General features: G+C 44.1%; 1 protein-coding gene and 1 pseudogene across 4 annotated transcripts in view; both read right to left on the reverse strand.

The window, feature by feature from the left end:
• The window catches only part of Rad51b (RAD51 paralog B), a 504,679-nt gene that overhangs the window by 120,400 nt on the left and 363,893 nt on the right, over positions 1-20,386 (reverse strand). The window lies entirely within an intron of this gene.
• On the reverse strand, positions 7,868-7,994 carry LOC121452633 (annotated as a pseudogene).

Raw genomic sequence — 20,386 nt, forward strand, 5'->3', positions numbered from 1 at the left:
CTACTGAGGCCTCTTCTGGTGGTTTTAACTGTCACCGCACAAAGAAAGAGGGCCTGCCTTTCTACCAAGCGCATCTGTGAAACCTGGAGGCAAGATGCGAGCTATTAGGTGCCCCTGGGATCTAGACCAAACCTTCCCCACCTGGCTCAAGTTCAAGTCAGACAATCACAACATATGGCTAGAATCCATCACTTGTGAGTTATATCACTTCATGTGCAAAATACAGAATGGCACAAGGATCAGAAATGTAGGCCTCACACCTCAATAGGACTTAAGACTTAGACTTCGTGTTCAAGTAGAAGCCTGCTAGCACAGGGCCATGCATGCTGGGAGGCCATGTGAGGAAAGGGCAGCAAGAGCAATGGATACATGTGGGGCGGGGGGAGGAAAGTGGAACGGGGAGTTGAAACAGGCCTGATGCCAAAATGCACTGAGAAGCCATCAAGGCTGGACAGACTATCAAAATCCTTGAGTTAAATTATAGAATGTGTGATTCTAATCCATGCAAATTGACATTTGCATCTAGTTCGAACCTATAAGCTATCAGGCAGAAGTTCAATGTTGTTTTTTAGGCATGAATTAAAACAAGAATATTATCATTATTTTTACTTATGTTTATTTAATATAGTGTTCACTGTGTACAAACTATGTTCTTGGAGATTGTTAAATGTCAACTCCTCGGCTCCTCACGACATCACTTTGGAGCCAGAATGATCGCTTTAAAGGTCTATACTGCTGCTGCCTCTCCTGCTGACTGCGGATCAAATCCTGCTATTTGCTGAGCCCCCGAAGAGGCAACAGAATGCCAAGGGCAAAAACTAATCAATAGCGTCTTCCCAGAGAGCTTCTGAAATCTTCTAAGACCACCACTTACTAACATGTTCCTCAAAGCCCCCATGGCACTGGCATTCCAGCACTCATGGAGGAAAGAAAGACCATTAAGCATCAGATTAGACCTGCACTGGGAGATGAAGAGAAAAGGACAGAGGAGCATGGGGAGCAGGGCCAGGGGGAGGGGCAACCAAGGCTGCACTAGTTTTTGAGAACAGAGAGGAGACTGCTTCTTCCCAGCTGTGCGGGGCTAAGGCAGAGTCGACTGCAACATTCGGCCTCACCACCTCTACCTCCATTTCCTGCTTTTTGCTTTAGGTTTCCTTTTTGAATTGGTTAGCTTTGATTTTAAACACTGAGATACCAGGGGACAAGGAAGATGGGACTTGCTGCAGGGGTGGGGGTATTGAGGAAGGCAGGGCTTGCTGCACGACTGCATGGGGAGCCAGAGGAGAGAAGGGCTGTGAGTCTGGGAAGGGCTGGGAAAACTTGCAGCGTTCTCCCCGTGACCCAAAGACAGACATTCCTCCAGACCCTTGGGTCCATAACCCACAAGCTTAAGAAATGTCACTGGGCTACATGGTAGACCCCACCCATGGAGATATTTGACACTTAATGACTGTGACCACAGCAGATGATGGGATGGAATGGCTAATTTTATGAACTTTTCCAGCTGGAGCAAATAAAACTTTTTACACAATAAGACCAAAATGCCGACTAGTCACTTTACATAAGGAGGAAACCAGAGTGTTAAAAGAAGAAAATGGGGTTTGGTGGTGTAGATATTTTTTGGTACTCTTAACCAAGAAGAACTGAGAGGGCAGAGTGGCAGGGGCAGCAAAGAGGAGCCCTTTGCCTTGGCTGAGAACTACAGTCACTCTGCAGTTACAGCCATTTTGGGTCAATCATGTGATTTCCATATCTTGGAGCTGGTAGCTATTTACCCGTGCGCTGCTCCATGGAGAGTCTAGAGCCCCTTTAAGGATGGTGTCTCAGTCATTGTCCTGTTTCTGCGAGAGACAACATGACTATACAAACTCTTATAAAGGAAACCATTTAGTTGGGGCTGATTTCCAGGCACAGCACGTTAAGAAGCATGGTGGCACACAGGCAGACATGGTGCTGGGAAGGAACTGAGAGTTTTACATCCGGATCCATAGGCAGCAGGGAGGGACACTGGGCCCAGCTGGAGCATCTGAAACCCCAAAGCCCACCTCCAGTGGCACACTAACTCCAACAAGGCCACACCTCCTGATCCTTGTCAAATAGTACCACTCTCTACTGACCAAACATTCAAATATATTAGCCTATGGGGGCCATCCCTATTCAAACCACCCCAGACAGCAAAATGAAAACACATTAAGCAGTATTCTAATGAAGATCCTGGGCTTTGTGTTTCTCAAGGTTTAAGCAATTTCATATACAACAGGAAGCATTCAAGGTTAACATTCTGCAGTGCTCAGATTTCTGCAGGACACACAGGCAAAGATTGTGCAGGACCAATTCTGGGTGAGAAGTTCTATATCAAATTCTACCCAATAAGGGACAAGGAGAAGAAGGGATGGTTCTGGCAGCAAGGCAAGCCAGGGGCTTGGGGAGCAAGTTGGGAAAGCAGGGCTCTAAGGTACAACCTGAGGCAGCATAGCACAGTGGTTAGCGGCAGGACTTCAGCATTTGATTTATGCCAGCTCTGCTCTTCAGTGACTCAAATTACTAAAGCTCTCTTGTCTTTGTTTCCTTGTTTCTAAAATCGAAATAACACCCATTTAACACGTAAACTCAAGGTAGAGGTATGTGATGGAGTAAAGCATTGATGTAGGAAGCACTCGGTAAATAACAGCTATCACTATTCTCTGAGACATGTCTAGTAGGACTCCACCTCACTGGGCTGATTTACAGAAGCAAGAATTTAGGTGGGTTCAGAATATTCTAAGGCATTCAAGAACCTTGACTTTCAAAAGAGAGCCCCAGTTTGGAACAAACTGAGTTTAGCCATACAAGGGGTCTATAAGGAACAGTAAGAAGGCTACTTTCAATAGGAATGGACCCACAGAGTGAGCCACATGAAGTTGAAAGGATGAGAAAAAACTTATATCACTGAGACAATTGGCTTGGGGCTCACAGTTTTGGCTCCTATGTTTTCTTTTAGCTTAAACTTGATTCTGACTTTCAACAATTATAAAATTTCCTAAGCTTCTTGGCAGTATTTTTTTTAAAATTGTAGAAGTGCCATAAAGGTGCCAGATTTGTCAAAAATAAGTATATAAGGCTCAATTAAAATTACATTTCAGAAAATGCTAGGCTATAGCCCATGTCTATAATCCCCGCACTTGGGAGGTAGACACTGGAGGTCTATAAGTTTAAGACCTGGCTTTGTAGCAAGTTTGAGGCTAGCTTGGGTTACATGAGACCTTGGCTAAAATAAATAAATGAACAAAATTCAGGCAGTGAATGATTTTTTTTTTAGTATGGGTACATCATAGTATAATAGCTTGGATATATTTATATTAATTATGTGTGGTTTCTCTAAAATTATTTCATTGAGCATCCTGAATTTTATTTGACAAACCTTACCAGCGTCTAAAAACTTGCCCTTTTAAACATGCAGAGTGGAGAAGCCAAGCTCCCCATCCATAATTAGTATTACATTGGAAAACAAAGCACAAAAACAAAACCCCACACACAGTTTCCAGGTCTGTTACTTCTCAGTAATACAGTTCTAAATTCATATGCTTTTCATATGTTTGCTTTAAAAAGAAATCATTTACCCAAACTGGAATTTTTTTAATTTAAAAAAATTTTTAATTTTATCTCAGTCTAGATAAAAAATAGCAATGGGAGGGGATTTCCCCTCTGATGACATCTAAATAATTATTGGTAGGCTGACATTTAAGATATGACATTTTTAAGATTTTTTTTAAGATTTACTTTTTTTGGTTGTCTAGAAAGGCCAATAGGCTAAGACATGCTCTTCCAAAATTCTCTCTTCCTTATTCTTTATGAAAAAGAAATACAGAAATTACATTGCCCCCAAATGAAATAGTACTTTTCTGGCAAGGTCAGTGCCACTAAATACTATGATATTAACCTTTGGGACTCAAAGGGCAATGTTCAGCGGTATTGGCCATTGTCTCCGGCTCCACATGAAGTATGGCCATTCCCAGTAATCCCAGAGAGAGGTTGACTATGTCACGAACAAGGCCACACAGTAGGTGGACCAGCAAATACAAAGCTCCTCTTCCCTGGTAACATCCAAACCAACGGAGTTCATCCCACTTCTGACTAGGAGTCAAGGATATTTCCTACTTTCCAAATACCTTCAAACAACCCTAGGTCTTCACCATCTTCAATCTAGGCATGTTCACCCTGGCAACTTTCAGCAAACACTTTCTGCGGTTGTTTTGTTTGCCTTCTTAAATTGTTCTCCTAAGGCTACTCAAGTAAGAGATTACACTCTAGAAGGTAGGCAGGCGACACTGCCGTCCTTTTCATGTTGGACTTCAGGGCCATGGCACAAAGGTTCACAGCCAGGCTGAACTGGACAAACAGAACTGGTCCAGCTTACCAGCCTGGCATGAATCATGTCCTACTCAAAGAAAAGTCTTTTATGCTGTTTTTAATTGATTAAATCATTTTATTCTTTAAATATGTATAAGTGGCTTGTCTATAAGTATACTATATACATGCAGTTCTAGAAGAGGCCAGAACAGGGTGTTAGATCCTTTGGAACTGGAGTTACAGAGAGTTGTGAACTACTGCAACTCTGAGAACTGAACCCAGTCCCTCTGTAAGAGCAGCCAGGGCTCTTAACCACTAAGACATCTTTTCTTCTGGTAACATCTCCTCTAAGGAGTCTTTAGATGGCCTTTCAATTCCATACAGTCTACTGAAGAACTCATGATGTTATGGGGAAATGAGCACAGAAGTCACCAGACAATTAGCTCTTGACAGTAAGCACCTCGTTTTACTGAGTGTCTACAGCGCTTGGGATGAGCGGTACCTGAGATAAATGTTTGGTCAGATGTTTAAAGGTACCTATAAATTCCCGAGGAGAGCTTATGTTCTCATTTTCCGTACGTCCTCTTTGTAACCAGGCACCATGAACTGAGGTTGACATGTGAGGGAGACTCTACAGCAAAGAATTGCTCAGTATTTTTAGCGAAATCTTGTCATTTGAAAAGCAAAATTATAGAAAAATCTTCCTATATGCAAATGCTAATCTCAAGACTTTGTGTACTCTGGGTTTGAGACGTGATGTCTCAAGAGGCTTCCTGGGTGGCCCCTCCCTAGATCGCCTTTAGTCTGCAATTCAGCTCAACTTGCATTCCAATTATGATTGTTGCTATTTCTGAAATCAATCCAAGTAAAGTTCTAAAATTGGATTGAGGCTCCATAAATTTACTAAAAAAAAAAAAATCACTGAATTGTATACTAACAATGGATAAATTTTATGGTATATACATTAACCTCAATAAATCTATAAAAAGTTGTCTGGACAACAGGGAACCTTCTTAATTTTCATCTGCACTCCACAGTGAGAGCTATCTCCTTGTTAGCTGGGAGGTGAGTCTGCTCTAGCGGGAGTGTGCAGGCAGGTCACCAAATGTAAACAGCTCTGCAAAGGTCACCACAAAGACACTGCTGTTCTGTCTCATGGCAAAGAGGGAAAGGAGAGTCCCCACAGAATATCTCCTCTTTCTTCCATCCCCTAATTAGAAACATGTGGAAAAAGGCCCACCCACAGCCAAATCAGCCAGAAAGGCCCTGTTTCTTCTGCCTAATGTTGCGTGTTGGCTAAAGGAAGACCTTTCCCTGGGCCTGCCATGGGAATGGTTTCAAATTATTCAAGTATCTCCAAAGGCCACCATCAAAGCTCCAGTGGATTTTTACCAGTGGCTCCCCATGATCTGTGCCGGCTTGGTAAACCGGGACCAGTTCCATTTTGTTTGTCCAGTTCAACCTGGCTGTGGACCTCCTGGGCCCTGTCCTCAGTTGTACACTGTCCAGATTCCCTTGGGTAGGCAAAATGAAGAACTTAGAAAATGTAAAATGTCTGCAGCAGCGCGGCTCCGACAACGCCTGAATTCTTTGCTGTCATCCCTCTAAGCTGAGCAGGATGCTCTGGGCTTTTTTCTTTCTTTTCTTCTTTTCTGTTCTTTCTTTCTTTCTTATTTTTTTTTTTTTGTTTTTGTTTTTTTGAGACAGGGTTTCTCTGTGTAACAGTCCTAGCGGTCCTGGAACTCACTTTGTAGACTAAGCTGGCCTTGAACTCACTGAGATCTGCCTTGCCTCTGCCTCTCAAGTGCTAGGATTAAAGGTGTGTGCTACCACTGTCCGGCCCAGTTTTTCCATTTTACAGATGGAGAGTAGAGAGACGACACCTAAACAGTCTCGGTGAGATTCAAAGGAAACAGAGGATCACTTCATAAACTATATTTGCTGATGCCCTGCAGAAAATGCGCTTTATGGTTAAGATACGCTACCCAGAGAGCAGTGTGACTGTTCTTGTTCAGAAACACCCTGTCGTACTGATCTTCACCAACTCTGGAAGACAGCAACTTGTTTTCCTGGTAGAAGAGCGATAACAAAGACAGCGTGAGCAAAAGGAGAGCTTTACTATGAGCAAAGAGCTACAAACTCTGGTGATCCAAATTATTTACACTCACGCAAAAAGGTCTCCTTTAAGACAGAGGGGGTAACACATGCAGAGACCGCCATGCTGGCCCAACATGGGGCCTTTTGTCCTATGAGATGGTACAGGAGGTAGGCTTTGATCTGACCCCAAGCAGGCATTTAATCTCCTATGTGGAAGAAAGCTATAGTTCTTAGATTAACTATCAGCCCCAGACCTGCTGCCAAGCTGTTCCAAACATTTTCTAAAAGGAAAAAGGATGGGCTTTTACCTCAAACCACTTGGTAGGATCAGCCTGTGCCAGAGACTAAACATTCCTTCTTCACTTACAGATACATAGAGGTCAGTGCATCATCTCTACACTTTGGGAGCAAGAATTCGATATTCTAAACAGGCTTGATCATTCAACACAATACCAGGGATGAATGAAGTCTAATTCTTGGAAAGAAACAGTCAACAGGAGAGGTCAGTTTTACATGTGGAGAGCTGACCCTCACTTGATGACTAAGACAGGCAAGTAAAACAAGATGAAGGCCAGAAGCTGTCTGGGAGCCCACATCATGTGTCAATAGCCAGCTTTTTACAGCACACAGACTGGGTTTTGACAACTACCGGTGGCAGTAGTGGGTGGAGAATAGAAGCCAAATTTAGAACCTGTGATTCTGGTCAAATTGGTCACATGTTTTATAGGAAAGTGACCACCAATGCCCGTCACAGAGGCCAGAGGACCAAAAGGACAATCAGGAATGAAATCCTTGGCCTTCCCTTTGTCTCTGTGGTTTTAACCAGTATCAAAACAATAATGCCCATCAATTTGGTATGGAATGAGGTGGCCCTTTGTCCCCAAAACCAAGATGGTATTTTAACATCGTACTGCTCTGAAGCATCAAATATGGGTTTCTACAGTGCATAAACGCTAGGAACTAAATGATCAGCCACTAACGTGAAATCGGATTCTCTGAAGCGCAGAGGCGCTCGCTGTAAGAGTCCCTTGCAAAGGCGCATCTCACCTCCCCACTGCTGAGACATCCTGGGAAGTCGACTAAGGCTGTTTTGTTAACCTTTCCTCCAAGAGCTATTTGGGCAGAGTGAAGATCAGAATGAATGCCATGAGAGCCAGAGGCTGGGGTGGGGGTGGGAGTGGGACAGAACTGTCTTTGTGTCAAATGCTTATTTTTCTCTAGTTAAGACAATTATAGTGAACTTGCCATTAGGATGCCTGAACTAATTTTTCCAGATGCTTCTCTGAAGAGTGACTCTGATCCAACCAACCCTTCCCAAACCAGCAGTTAAAGAGGAAGAAGGAGGAATCTGAAAAGCTAAGTCATGCCCATGGAATGGTGTTGGGGCTCAAACCCAGGGTTTGGGGCATGCTAAGAATAAATAAGTAAATAAGAGGAGAGAGAATGGAGACCACTGCTACCACAAATCATGAAGTCGAGTTTCCCACAATTGGAGGAATGGAGGAGGCTTACCCTGGGAAAATCACCTCCTTGATAATGGTACCCCCCCCCCCCTTCCAGGTAACTGGTACCCAGAATTCTTAGTAGGGAGCTATACTCACTTGCATGACACACCCAGTCATAAGCTTAGTCTTCTAGGTCTTTATTTTTCTTTCTCCTAGATTTCAAATTAGCCTGGGGGTGGGGGGGGGTGGCACAGCAGAGAAGGAAGCTAGGTACTAAGAAGCCTGGTAGTGAACAATCCTAGCTATTGTCACCGGCTCTGCGTGTTCTCTATCAGCAAAACCATTTACATCACTGTAGATCTATGCAGCTCTCACAATCTCCCCAACTGTCACTCCAGCGATGATGGCTCCAGGGGAACTAAAGCCAGAGGTGAAGGATTCCTTTGTTTCCCTCCCCATGATAGGATGACATGTGGTCCTGAGTGCCAAGGTACTAAGATAAGAGGGGTGCTCAAAATGCCCAGATGGCAGAAGAATGAAAACCGGAATCCAGAGCCAAATTTGCACTGCAGAAAAGGGCCACTGTGGCCAGGCTGGAAGTAGGGTCCTTGTAGTCCCCAGGCAGCGGAACTAAAGGGAAGTCATCCCCCAACTCAGCTGGTGGGAGCTGGGCAGTTTCCCAGCTGGAAGGAACTCTCAAACACATCCCTGTAAGCTACCCATGAGAGACAGAGAGCCGCTAAGAACAGCACACAAAGGGAACTGCTAATCAAGAGGGACTTCAGCCTGAAAAATGGGATTCAGTCATCCTTCCGAAGAGATGTGTGCCTGGGCCAAGGCCCAAGAGAATGACATTCAGCTGCTGGATCCCTCTCTGGGGCCCAAGTTGGAGGCAGTGAAAGAGGGAGCGATTCACAAAGGAGGCAGATGGGAAGGCGCCATGGCCATGCAGCCTGGTTCCCATGCAGAACACCAGAATCAACAGGTAGAAGCAAGTACAATTGGGATCAGCTGCTCGGAACAGAAACAGCATTTTGAATAAGAGAACAGCAAAGGGGTTGGCAAGATGTCTCAGGCCAAAGGCACCGCATAAGCCTAACAACCTAGGCTGGGTCCCTGAGGAGTCGGGGATGAACCACCTCCATAGTTATATGCCAACATCCACGCATGCATCTGCATCTGAAAAGGCACAAAGGCACTCACTCACACGCGCACACACACACATACACATACATTGAGCAAAGACCTCAAATTTACATCCTACCCTTTCCCCATTAACTCTGAAAGGGATCACTAAAGCATTTGGTGCCTGGTGTGTGAGGCCGGAAATCAGCAGCTTCTGATTCTGTCACCCCAGGTTCTGACTCTTCAAGACATCCTAACCAGGAGACCGTGTGTGTGTGTGTGTGTGTGTGTGTGTGTGTGTGTGTGTTTAAATCATAGGCACTGGAGATGGTCCACTGGCCTGAACTGTCAATTTTTAGGCCTAGTGTTTACAACCAGGCTGTTTGCTAATAATCCCTGCCCCATTTCTTCCCTAATACTTTCAATACCATTCAAGTTGCTCTTAGCAACGTTTTTATCTTCCACTAATTCTAAAAATAGAAAAGTTATGACATCACTAAATAAATAAAAAATAATAAGATGTAGGAAGGGAAAACACTCCAAGCTGGAGGATATACTGGCAGCACCTATAACCTGTAGAAAAGAATTGCTCCTAGGCCAGAACTGCTTGATTAATGGCCAGAGTTGTGCTGTCTTTTCCTTCTGACCCCTCCTCCTCCACACTCTCTCCTCTCTTCTTCCTTGTACATCTCACTGTCTTGTTCACTGGAAATAAGACGTGTACCTGGTACCAGACACTCTGATGGCTCCTGCAGGTTTCCAGGTGGGAGGATGGGGAGGGTGGATGTAAAGACGGATCTGTCCTTCCTCTCCAGCCTTGATTGCTGAGTGGGACAAAGACACAGCAGCAGAGCCTTTTCCCTCTGGACTTTGGTTTGCAAAGTGTTTTCAGCAGGAAGACAATGGGAAGAAGAACAGTAGATGTGTTCTCTACTCCGCTTTGAAGGCACAGGGACACAGGCAGCTGGGGGGCTCCAGGAGCTCCTCCATGGTGCTCTTACTAACTTGGCATAATTAGTGTAGATGTCCTGAGGGATCTTATCACCGGTGTTTGTGACTTACATTTTAGCACTAGCTAAAATGCAAAACAAAACTCTATTTATCCTCCACTGTACTACTGTCCCAAATGGATTGGGTCGGGCCTTTTTAAATGGAAGATAGTTACGTCCATAAATGAATCTGGGATATGCTCAACATGAATGGAGATAGCAGTGTCACACTTCAGGGGGTCTACTTATTGAATTGCAATGTTTGGTGCCAATAACTACTTGTTTTCTCTTCAACTTCTTCCCTCTCTTAAAAGACAACATTTATGGGGGAAGAGCTGAAGCTGCATCGCTGCCTTTGCAGGCCGCCAGCAGCGGGCAACACTAGCTTCAGGTGATACGCTGCAAAGACTATAGTAGAGCAGGCTGCTCCTGAAAACAGAACGTGAGTTCCTCAGAAGAGCAAGGATTCAGATAGTCTAAGTCACGACTACTGGCATTTCCATTTACCATGGACAACAGGAACACTGTGGCCAGAGTTCCTGGGAAAAAAGAGGCTGTTGTTCCCCAACATTCTCCTGATGTAAATTATCATCTATTTGTAAGAGATGAGAGAAAACGGTATGCACAGATGTTTAGGTATCAAGCTTTTGGAACAGCCATTGCCGGTTGGCCTTATTAAGTCTCATTAAGGCACTTGGAGGTAGTTTATTAGGATAATTTTATTGCTTTTTCCTTAAACAAGACTAAATGATGGAAGATTTGTTAGGCTGCCATTAGCAAGGTTGCCATGGCATTAACAATCCACTCTGCATTCCTCCCCTCCAAGCAAGCTGCTGAAGAGGTTGGGTCTCACGCTGTAAAGATGAGGTGTACAAGGAAAGGAAGGGCAATGGGTGGAAGGCTTCACAGGTTTACCTGCAACGAACAGCCAATGACCAACGTGAGCTCTGGGCTAGGCGAACAGCATGGCTCAGACTCTCCACAAGGGAGGCTGCCTACCAGCTGGTGTCTGGGGAAGATCTGTGACAAGGAAGTGAAACAGTTCAAAGAAGAACTTTTGAGAAGGGGCAGAAGAATAGTCTAGCACAAGTCCTCAGATACAAAGCTGCCTTCCACTCTGGGAAGTTTCATTTTCTCTCAGACAAACTATCTTTCCTCAAAGAGAAAGTTACTTTGTTTTTAAAGACTTGTCTTATGCCCTCATCATATAAAGTCTGTTGGTCTGACCTCAGAGGAAGAGGAATTGCAGCTAGAGATGCAGGCATTCTCACCGGCTTTACCAAGGCAGGAGCCATCTGTTAGGAAACAAATTGGATGCTGGTTGAAACCTCACTTTTTCATTAGTTTGTTTTGAAACTGTTTTATAAAGCCCAGGCTGGCCTCAAACTCATTTTGTAGTTGAAACTGACCTTGACCTCCTGATCATTCTGCCTCGGCCTCCTAAAAGCTGGGTTACCTGCATGTGCCACCGCACCCAGCCAAAATCCACTTATTTTTTTAAACTTTACATTATAGGAAACAGAATTATAGATGAAAAAAATTCCTTGTATGATGATGGCTCCAAACTAGCATAATATTATAGCATCAACTATCACCTTAAAGACAGTCTCATGTTTTCATCAAATTATGTTTCCCCATGATAGCCAGTCAAGTTAACTTATATAGGGTCTCCTATATGTTTAAAATTCTTCCTTCTTTAACATCACCATATCCTACCAGGCACCAGAGCTGGGATCTCCCTGTCATCACTCACTTCTTTTGGCAGAGGAACGAACTTTATCAGTGTCTAATACCACGGTGTTCGTTCATGTCCACATCTTTGACAGACATTTAACCTCCATTAGCTGGGACCTTTCATAGCAACCACAATGCATTTGAAAATGCTGCTTTGAAGCTGGGTGAGATGGTTCAGTGGGTAAATTCTATTGACATAAGTTCAACCTCCACAACCCATGAAAAGATGGGTGGAGAGAACCAACTCCACAAAGTTACCGTTTGACCTCCATAACACACACACACACACACACACACACACACACAAAATAAAAATAAATTACAATGCTGCTTTGCTAAGTATGATGACAGATGCCTGCCATCCCAGCTAGTCAAGATGCTGAGGCAGGGGGATTGCAAATTTGGGGCCTACATAGGCTGCATAAGAACTTCAATTCAGTCTGGGAACTCAGTGAGATACTGCCTCAGAATGGAAGGAGGGGCTGGAGAGATGGTTCAGTGGTTAAGAACACTACTTGTTCTTGCAAAGGACCTAGGGTCAGTTCTCAGCACCCACATGGAGGGTAACAACCGCCTGTAACTCCAGTTCCAGGGGATTCAAAGCCCTCTTCTGGCTTCTGTGGGATCAGGCACACACAGAGTGCACAGACATACATGTAGGCAAAATACCCCCACACAGGGAATAAGTAAATAAATAAAAGAGGGGAGAGGCACATGGGATGTAGCTCACTGCTATCTGTATTGGCTTATTGGTGCTTGAGGTGGGACAGAGTGTATCAAGGACATGGCTCCAATTCCAATAGAGAGAGAGCAAGAGAGAAAGAGAGAGAGAGAGAGAGAGAGAGAGAGAGAGAGAGAGCAAGAGAGAGAGAGAGAAGAGAGCAAGAGAGAGAGAGAGAGAAAGTTAGGAGAAAAAGGAAGAAAATTTTAGGGAGACTTAATAGAAGTGTTTATTATTATAATTATTTTATTAAAATTATGCGACTGATTCTAAGTATAGACAGAAAACTCTTTGCTCCCACCCAACCTGTAATTTTCACCTGAAAGCACTGAAGTCAAATCTAGAGCCCATCTGGTAAGTCCCCCCTGTACCCGCAAGACCTTCACCTTTCTCTGCACTTCATTTCTGTATCTCTCCTTTTTTCCTACTTGATAACAAACATTCTTTACCTTTGGCTCTCCCATTTTATGACCTAGTGCTCTGAACCGTGATAAGAATAAATAATGACCTCCCTGGGGCTCCTTTTGCTGCCAGGGCCAGTGTGACACCATTGCATTGGCTCAACAGTAGATAGCAATCACCCCTGTCCCCACCTTGATGATGCTTTCCATCAGACATGGACACAGGGCCACCTTGAGTTCACAAGAGGGCTGCTCTAAGAATGGCTTCCCTATTCCACAAGCAAGATGACATGCAGAAAGAATCTGCTGACATTTCTAGGAACACCCATCTTCCCGTGATTCAGGAACATCAGAGCAAGAGCTGTTGTGCTGCAGCGAGGATCTGTAGGTAGATGGGAGACTGAGACCCTAGGTGCTGAGATACTGCAGCGGGATCCCTTGTTTCCTAAGAGTCTTCCCTAGGAGGAAGGCCTGGGAGTGGGCATCAGGGGGAGCTTTTCCAATAGAAGTGCATTCGGTTTCAGTTCGCTTTCCCAACAAAGACTGACCCTCAGCAGGATGAGCAATAGTAAGTTCCACTGTGCAGGCGGAGGACGGCTTGGGTGGCAAGAAGCTGAACAGATTCTACTCTGGAGAAGAAAATGTCTGTGGGTAGCAAGCTTCATTCCCAAGCCTTAAAGCAAAACAAACAATGCAGTTATAGGTGCCAGTGAGGGAAAAATCGAAGAATCATCTCAAATCACAGTGCTGGGCAGAGCCCACAGGAAATCTTCATTAGACTGTGTCAGAAGGTTTGTTTCTTTAATTATATAACCCTTAAGGCATTGTTATGTAATACGGTCTAAGGGCTGAGCAAAGTATTTAGAAATATCTCTTGTAGAGCCTTTTGTATTAATTCCAATAATGAAAAAAATGAATGAGGGTTTTTGTTGTTATTTTGTTTTGGGGGGAGCAGCCTCAAACTTTGAAGGTTTGTTAAGTGGGAAAGGTAGAATGGGACCCAGTTTGAGTTCCTCTGGCAAAGAAACTCCCCATGACACTGGTTTATGTCTCAAAGCAGACATAGACTCTCCATCACTGCAGCTTTTCAAATGTTGTGCCAGGCACATTTCCTCCTCTTTCTGACAGAAAGGAAGGCGCGCTGGATAAGCTAACACGGTGGGAGAATTGTGACGCACAAAATGTCCTAATGAAGTGTCCTTCGGGGTCACAAACAAACAGTGCTGAGCTGGGAGTGATGTAACACTATCTTTGATATTATTTAGAAAACAACAGGGGGGAAATGCCATCTGCCCTGCGTTCCTCGAGAACATCCAATCAAGGGCTCAGGCCCGCTTCCTGGCTGCAGACTGGCTATAAATAAATTTAATAAGGATGAAAAAGTCGCTGCATCATTTACAGTTCTCTCTCAACTCCAGCTGACAAAAATCTAGTCCAGATGTGTGTCCTGTGAGAGATCAGCAGTCCCTGGGTGAAACTCCCTCTGGAGTAAGCAAGCTCTAGAAGGAAGGGATTGGTTTGAAGAGAAAGGGGAAGAAGGTTGGCAGCGTGGGTGTGGGCAAACCCTGTTTGACACTCATTTAACAGAGACACAGTACTTAACTTATTTTGTGTGTATAAGTATCTTAGTTTATTAGCCTCCGCCTTCCTCATCTCCCCTTTCAAAGCCACGGGGACTTGGCTGGTGAAGCCGGCAATGGTTGTTCCATAACCTTTGCTTTTAAATTAAATAAATGACCTCAGATTTTGGAGCAGTTGTTGACTCGGGGGGAAAGCATGCCATTAAAAGTGTGCCAGAAACAGATTTAATTGGTACACGTCCCAAAAAGTGTTCCAAAGAGCACAGGCTTCCCGCATATAGATTTCAGGGAACTTACTCAAAGGCCGTACGGCTTGGTCAAAATTTGAGATGTGAAACAAGGCAGCTGAAAGAGTCCGTATCAAAAGGGTAAATTCAATTCAGGAGATATTAATCTGATTACCTAAGTATGGCTGCGAATCGGATATGGTCCATTGTGCGCTCTTGTTCAACCTGGACAGCTGGAGGAGCCAATGGCTTCCTCTCCACTGACATATAATTAAGTTTTAAGAGCCGATCAAGTTACGGATACAAAGTTTTAAGAAATATTTCATTCAGGAGTGGCATTTACAGTGCTTGCCTGTTGCAAGAGTCATTGTTCATTTTACTTCCTTGAGCCAGGCTGGAGAGAGTATGTGGATGAGGGTGGAGGGGCTCGGTGTTTGTGTTCCAGGCTACAATAACCGCCCTCTGTGCACCTGCCTGGAGGAAAAACCAGTCCGACCGCCTCCCAAGACAAAAGAGCCCTGTTTAGAGTGCTGAAAACCCAGACATGAACTGACCCTGTCAAATTCCAGCTAGGAAAAAAAATATTCAATATTTTCATCCTATCCAGGAGGAGCTGGTTTCCTTTCCCAGCCTTGGTTTGAGCAAGGGTGACTGGTCAATAGAATCACCTCCTTTCTCATGAGTCTCCCCACCCTTATAGATTCCTTTAGTGAGGGTAGCACTCACAACCTGGTACACCATCACCCTGTCCCTCAGGGGTCCCCGTCCCTCAGGGGTCCACACACATTATCGACGTCTTTCTCTCCCAGACCGCTCCCGATGCAATCGAACGTGAGCCAAGCACCTCTTCCCAAAGCGATGTGTTGCCAGCTACCCGTTACAAAGATATCCCCAGCACACAAGTTACAAACTGCAGGTACGCTCATCATTCTAAGAAGGCTGGCCAGGAGGCCAAAGGGTCAAGACTATACTCTCTCTATTCCTATTATGGTGCTTAATGTCAGTTGGACAAAGGCCATGACTAATTGTAGATGACTTTTCCTGATTGTGCAGCTTCAGCTCATACTAATTCATATCTAGACTAAATCACACTAAACTCGACTGATAAGTACATCACCATAAAGGAAATGGTTTCTCAAAAAATCTGAAACAAAGTGAGGTTTCAGGCATTAGCCCAGGTAACAGACGAGCAACTCGAGACGGAAGGTAGAGAGGGGGTGACTAACCTAATTTGAGACCACAAGTTGGTGACAACACCAGAAATGACCTGTGAATTAGAGTTTCCTATTTCTCTGAGTGGAGGGGAAAGCAAATCACATTATGATTCTAACAATTAGCTTAGGCTGCCATTGGTAGCGAGGCCCTGACTGAAAACCATTTTTTGAATATACTTGTTGATAAACAACTACACCCTCAAGAGTTAACGGCTTTCTCAAGACTGCTTCCATAGTTACTCCAAACTCCAGCCTCCAGGGGCAAGAAAACCAGACAATCAGCAGAGGAAAGCCAGGTTCCCTGACATGACCACTGCACCAGCATGTGTTGAATTGTTTGTGTCTGGGGTGAGCCTAGGAACCAAGCAATGGTCTATCTGGTTGGGTGCTCAGTCAAAAGCTAGCCAAGAAAAAGAGTTGCCCACCTTGGATATAAGCTACACAGAGTTACACTGACCAGTCTGGTAAATTCTCCGTGAAGCACGGAGTTGAATCATAGCAGCCAGTAGGTGTGACCAGGGCCAAAGGCTGTCTATCAGATGATAGCCAGGGTGCCACATATTGTGGGATTCAAGATGACTAGTCAAGGAGTCTTTTGAGTTTTGTTCTGATATCCTAAGACAGTGGATAGTGCCATCACCAACAAAGATCATGTCATCAACAAAGGCTTACCTCTCTCTCCATTTCTTCCTTAAAAATGTTTACTTATTTACACATTGGTGGGCACCAGTTTGCCCAGATATGCATGTGGAGATCATAGAATAATTTGGTTCTCTCTTTTATCATGGAGGTTCTGGGAATCAACCTCGGTGGTCGGGCTTGACAGCGAGTGCATTTACCCACTGAGCCATCTTATAGGACTTGATCTTTCTCCCTCATTCTTGGCAACTCATCATGTGCTGTCTAACAGTGAGACCTAAATTGTTGCATGTCTATGAGCCTCATTATCAGCCCTTTCTGTATTTATTTATCTTTCCCCGTCTAATCACCTAAAGCACAACACCTAGCCAACTCAGATGTAAGGGTTAGCTTCATTATGGTATGCAAGCATTCTCCAAAGAAAACAAGGGAGACCTTTGAACATGACCCAATGTCAGACATCCATATCACACTAAGTGGGATGTGGGAAGCAAATACTAGAACCTTTCTCATTTTAAAGCTTCCTATTCCTGATGTGTTTTATATAACTTAACTGCACAGTTGTTTGCACCAGGCTTTATAGATAACATGCTAAATATTGATTATAGATTCAAAATGCAAAGACTGCTGCTTCAGATAACCAGCATAGAAACTGACAAGGAAGGTGCCGAATGCCTGGAGAGGGGTTGCTCCAGCCTGGGATTGACGCTGCTTATCGTAGGATAGAGAGAAGCCTGCCTGAGGCTCAGAGGAGGATAGGGCACCTGCTTTGAAAAGGTGGAACACAGCTCTACAAACACTCTGAAAAGGCCAACAGGTGTCACTTAGTGTGATCAAGGGAAATGAGGGCCAGAGAAGTTTAAGTGACTTGCTCAAACAGCAGTTAGTGGCAGAGGTAGTCCTTGGATCCAAGTTCCCTTGCTTGAGATGCAATGCTTTGTCATTGTTAAGACACACTCCTTCCTGAATATCTGCCCATGGAGAGATTCCAGGGGTAGGAGTGGGAGAGGGGTGGTGCTAGGAAGTAGCCTCCAGTCCCCTCAACTCCGGCAACAAGACATTTGATCAGGAAGTCTCCCTGCGTAGATCCTTGAGAGCCGAGCGCCATGTGCCGGTGAACAGGCTCAGATGGCAGACTCCAGGTTTGGCTCTGATTAATTACTGTGATGTGAATATCAGCAAGCTACGTAAGTGCTCCATGCTTCAGCTCCTTTGCTTCCAAGATGAGGGGACTAAGTGAACCTCACAAGCTCTTGACAGATTCTAGGTTCAAGAAAGGGGAGACAGCCAACTGAATAGGAAAAAAATAAACCTTGACTAGCTACACGTCTCATAGAGGGTTAGTGAATATGCAAATAACTAAAAAAAAAAACCTAAACACCAAACAAACAACACAATGAAAATTTGAGGAATGGAGCTAAAAAGAGTTTTTAGTAAAAGAAACACAAATGTATGGTTTTAAGCATCCTAAGTCATCAGGGATATGCAATCAAAACTACTTCGTGATTTCATCTTACCTCAGTCAGAACGGATAAGATTTTTTAAAAAGTTAACATTCTGGCATCTATGAGGGGAATAGAAGACACTGTTGGTGGAAGTCACCTTAGAAATCAGTTGGGAGGCTCCGTAAAAAAACTAGAATTATATCTACTATGTGATCATGCTTTACCAATCCTGGGCACATTCCTACTACAGAGATAATGGACACATCCAGTTCATTGCTGCTCTGTTCACAATATCCAGGAAACAGCTTGCTTGTCTACCAACTGGCTGGATAATGAAAATGTGGTCTATTTATACAATGGAATATTGTTCAGCTATATTCTGAGTTTGGCTGGGCTGTTCTTAGGACAGACTACCTGGCCGGATCTTGGGACACTCTACCTGCTAAAACCCCAACAATTCTACATTGCATTCTGAAAGTATGTCATGTCGCCTCACAGAACAAACCAAACCAAACATCTACTTTCCCCTTCTCCTTCATCAAGCTGACCTACTGGCCTTCCCACTTTGAGTATAGAATTATCTGTGATGATGGCCAGCAAGGATATCTTCTTGGAGATTCCTTCCAACTGGAAAGCCTCCGGGACTGTACCATTTTTGGCCCAGTTACCTCTGCAGCTGAGGCAACTGACAAAGCTTGGGTTTGGTGACACCATCCCTTAGATTTTCTTGACCCTTAGACCTTAACAAAAACATGTGCAGATCTGGGAAACCATATAGTAAAGAGGTCTGAGAATAAGGAGAAATGGTTTTAGAACATCTATCCTGGAGCAGGACACTGAGATGGATACCTGTAATCCTACTATCTGGGAGGTGGAGACAGGAGGATCGCAGATATAAGGCCAACCTGGGCTATGCAGTAAAACCCAGTCTCAAAACAAAATAAAAGTCTATAAGACGCCTTAGCGAGTAAAGGGCTCACTAAGTCTGATGATGAATTTTGTTGTGGTATATTTTCATCATACTCTGACATTTCTGAAACTGACAATAAAGTTTACTTTGAACCAGAAGGTGGAACTAGCTACTAGCTGACCAAAATTAGCCATAGAGGTTTTGGAGGGCAGAGGACATATAGAGAGACACAAGAAATATAGGGTGGGGCTTAGAAAGATTCTTGGCCCTTTCGGATGGAAGAAGGAAAGAGAGGAGGTCACCGGTCACCTCTCCACCACTTCTCTAATCATTCAGGTTTTTACCTCAATATCTGACTCCCAAGTTTTTATTGATAAAGAATAATTAGATAAATGCATCGGAACTTTATCCCTGGGACCTACATGGTGAAAGGAAAGAGCCCAATCCCACACGTTCTTCTCTGACCTGCCCACATGTGTGCCACACACACATACACGTGTATGCGTACATACATAAAGAAACATAATCTTAAAAATTTAAACAAGACAAAACAAAAACCATATATCCAGGTCTCCCAAACGACCCCAAAGACTTCTCTCTGCTGTCGAACCTGCCGTCTACGTGACTGCACATCACACCTGGGCTTCACCTGCGTCTCCCTTCACCAAATGAGCACAGATCTCATGACTTCCTGGTGTTTGACTTTACTGTTCCTTTTCTGCTTTGATCCCTCAGCCATGGTTATATTGCCTCCTTGGCCTCCTTGCTGAAAACCCTCAACTAGCTCCCCTCCCTCGTGAGATTTATAGCTTTTCTGACATTAGTAGGCTGTGCCCTTCTCCTCTCAACTCCAGTTTCTCCTGCCTTACATAATATTTAGACTTTCTTTAGCCAAACACCACACATTTTTGTGCTTTTAATTTTTTTCTATAAATTAGACTTTTCATGGCATCTAAACAGTTGCTGGAAGTAATATATAGTCAAGTACCACAGATTCTAGAATGCAGGGAATGTGGGACGTGGGCAGATGTGTGTGCCCTTGTGAAGAGAAACACATGAAACACCCTGTGTGTTGACATATGTCTGTGGCTTTGGAATAAAAAAACTGAAAGATCACTGGGTTCTTTAAATATCTTTATCCAAAACTTACTCCTACGGCACTGCAGTCTCCAAAGCTAAGGTTTCATGGGAAGCATGGTGACTCTGTCCCTGGCACTACCTCTTCCTCTCACTGTGTGGCCTTCGAGCAATTGTTTCTCTCGGTCATGCTTCAGTTGCTTGAGGTGAACTAAGAAATCTATCATTTTAAGACATTTTATGGAACTCTGGAAATGCTAATACAAAGGCTGCTAATAACAGTTGTTCCTTTAAACCTCAGAATCACATGGTGATACCTGATGCCAATTATACCAAAAGCACCGAGTACAGCCATACACCATACCCGTGATGAGTGAGTGGGTATGAACCTGCTCCACCCATATCCTTGTCTACATGATCTACACAAATCTATGAGCTTCAGCGTGAGCTTGA

This window comes from Microtus oregoni, unplaced genomic scaffold, assembly GCF_018167655.1.
Source record: "Microtus oregoni isolate MIOR12 unplaced genomic scaffold, Mior012 000009F_ref0000495, whole genome shotgun sequence".
In the NCBI taxonomy this organism is placed as follows: domain Eukaryota; kingdom Metazoa; phylum Chordata; class Mammalia; order Rodentia; family Cricetidae; genus Microtus; species Microtus oregoni.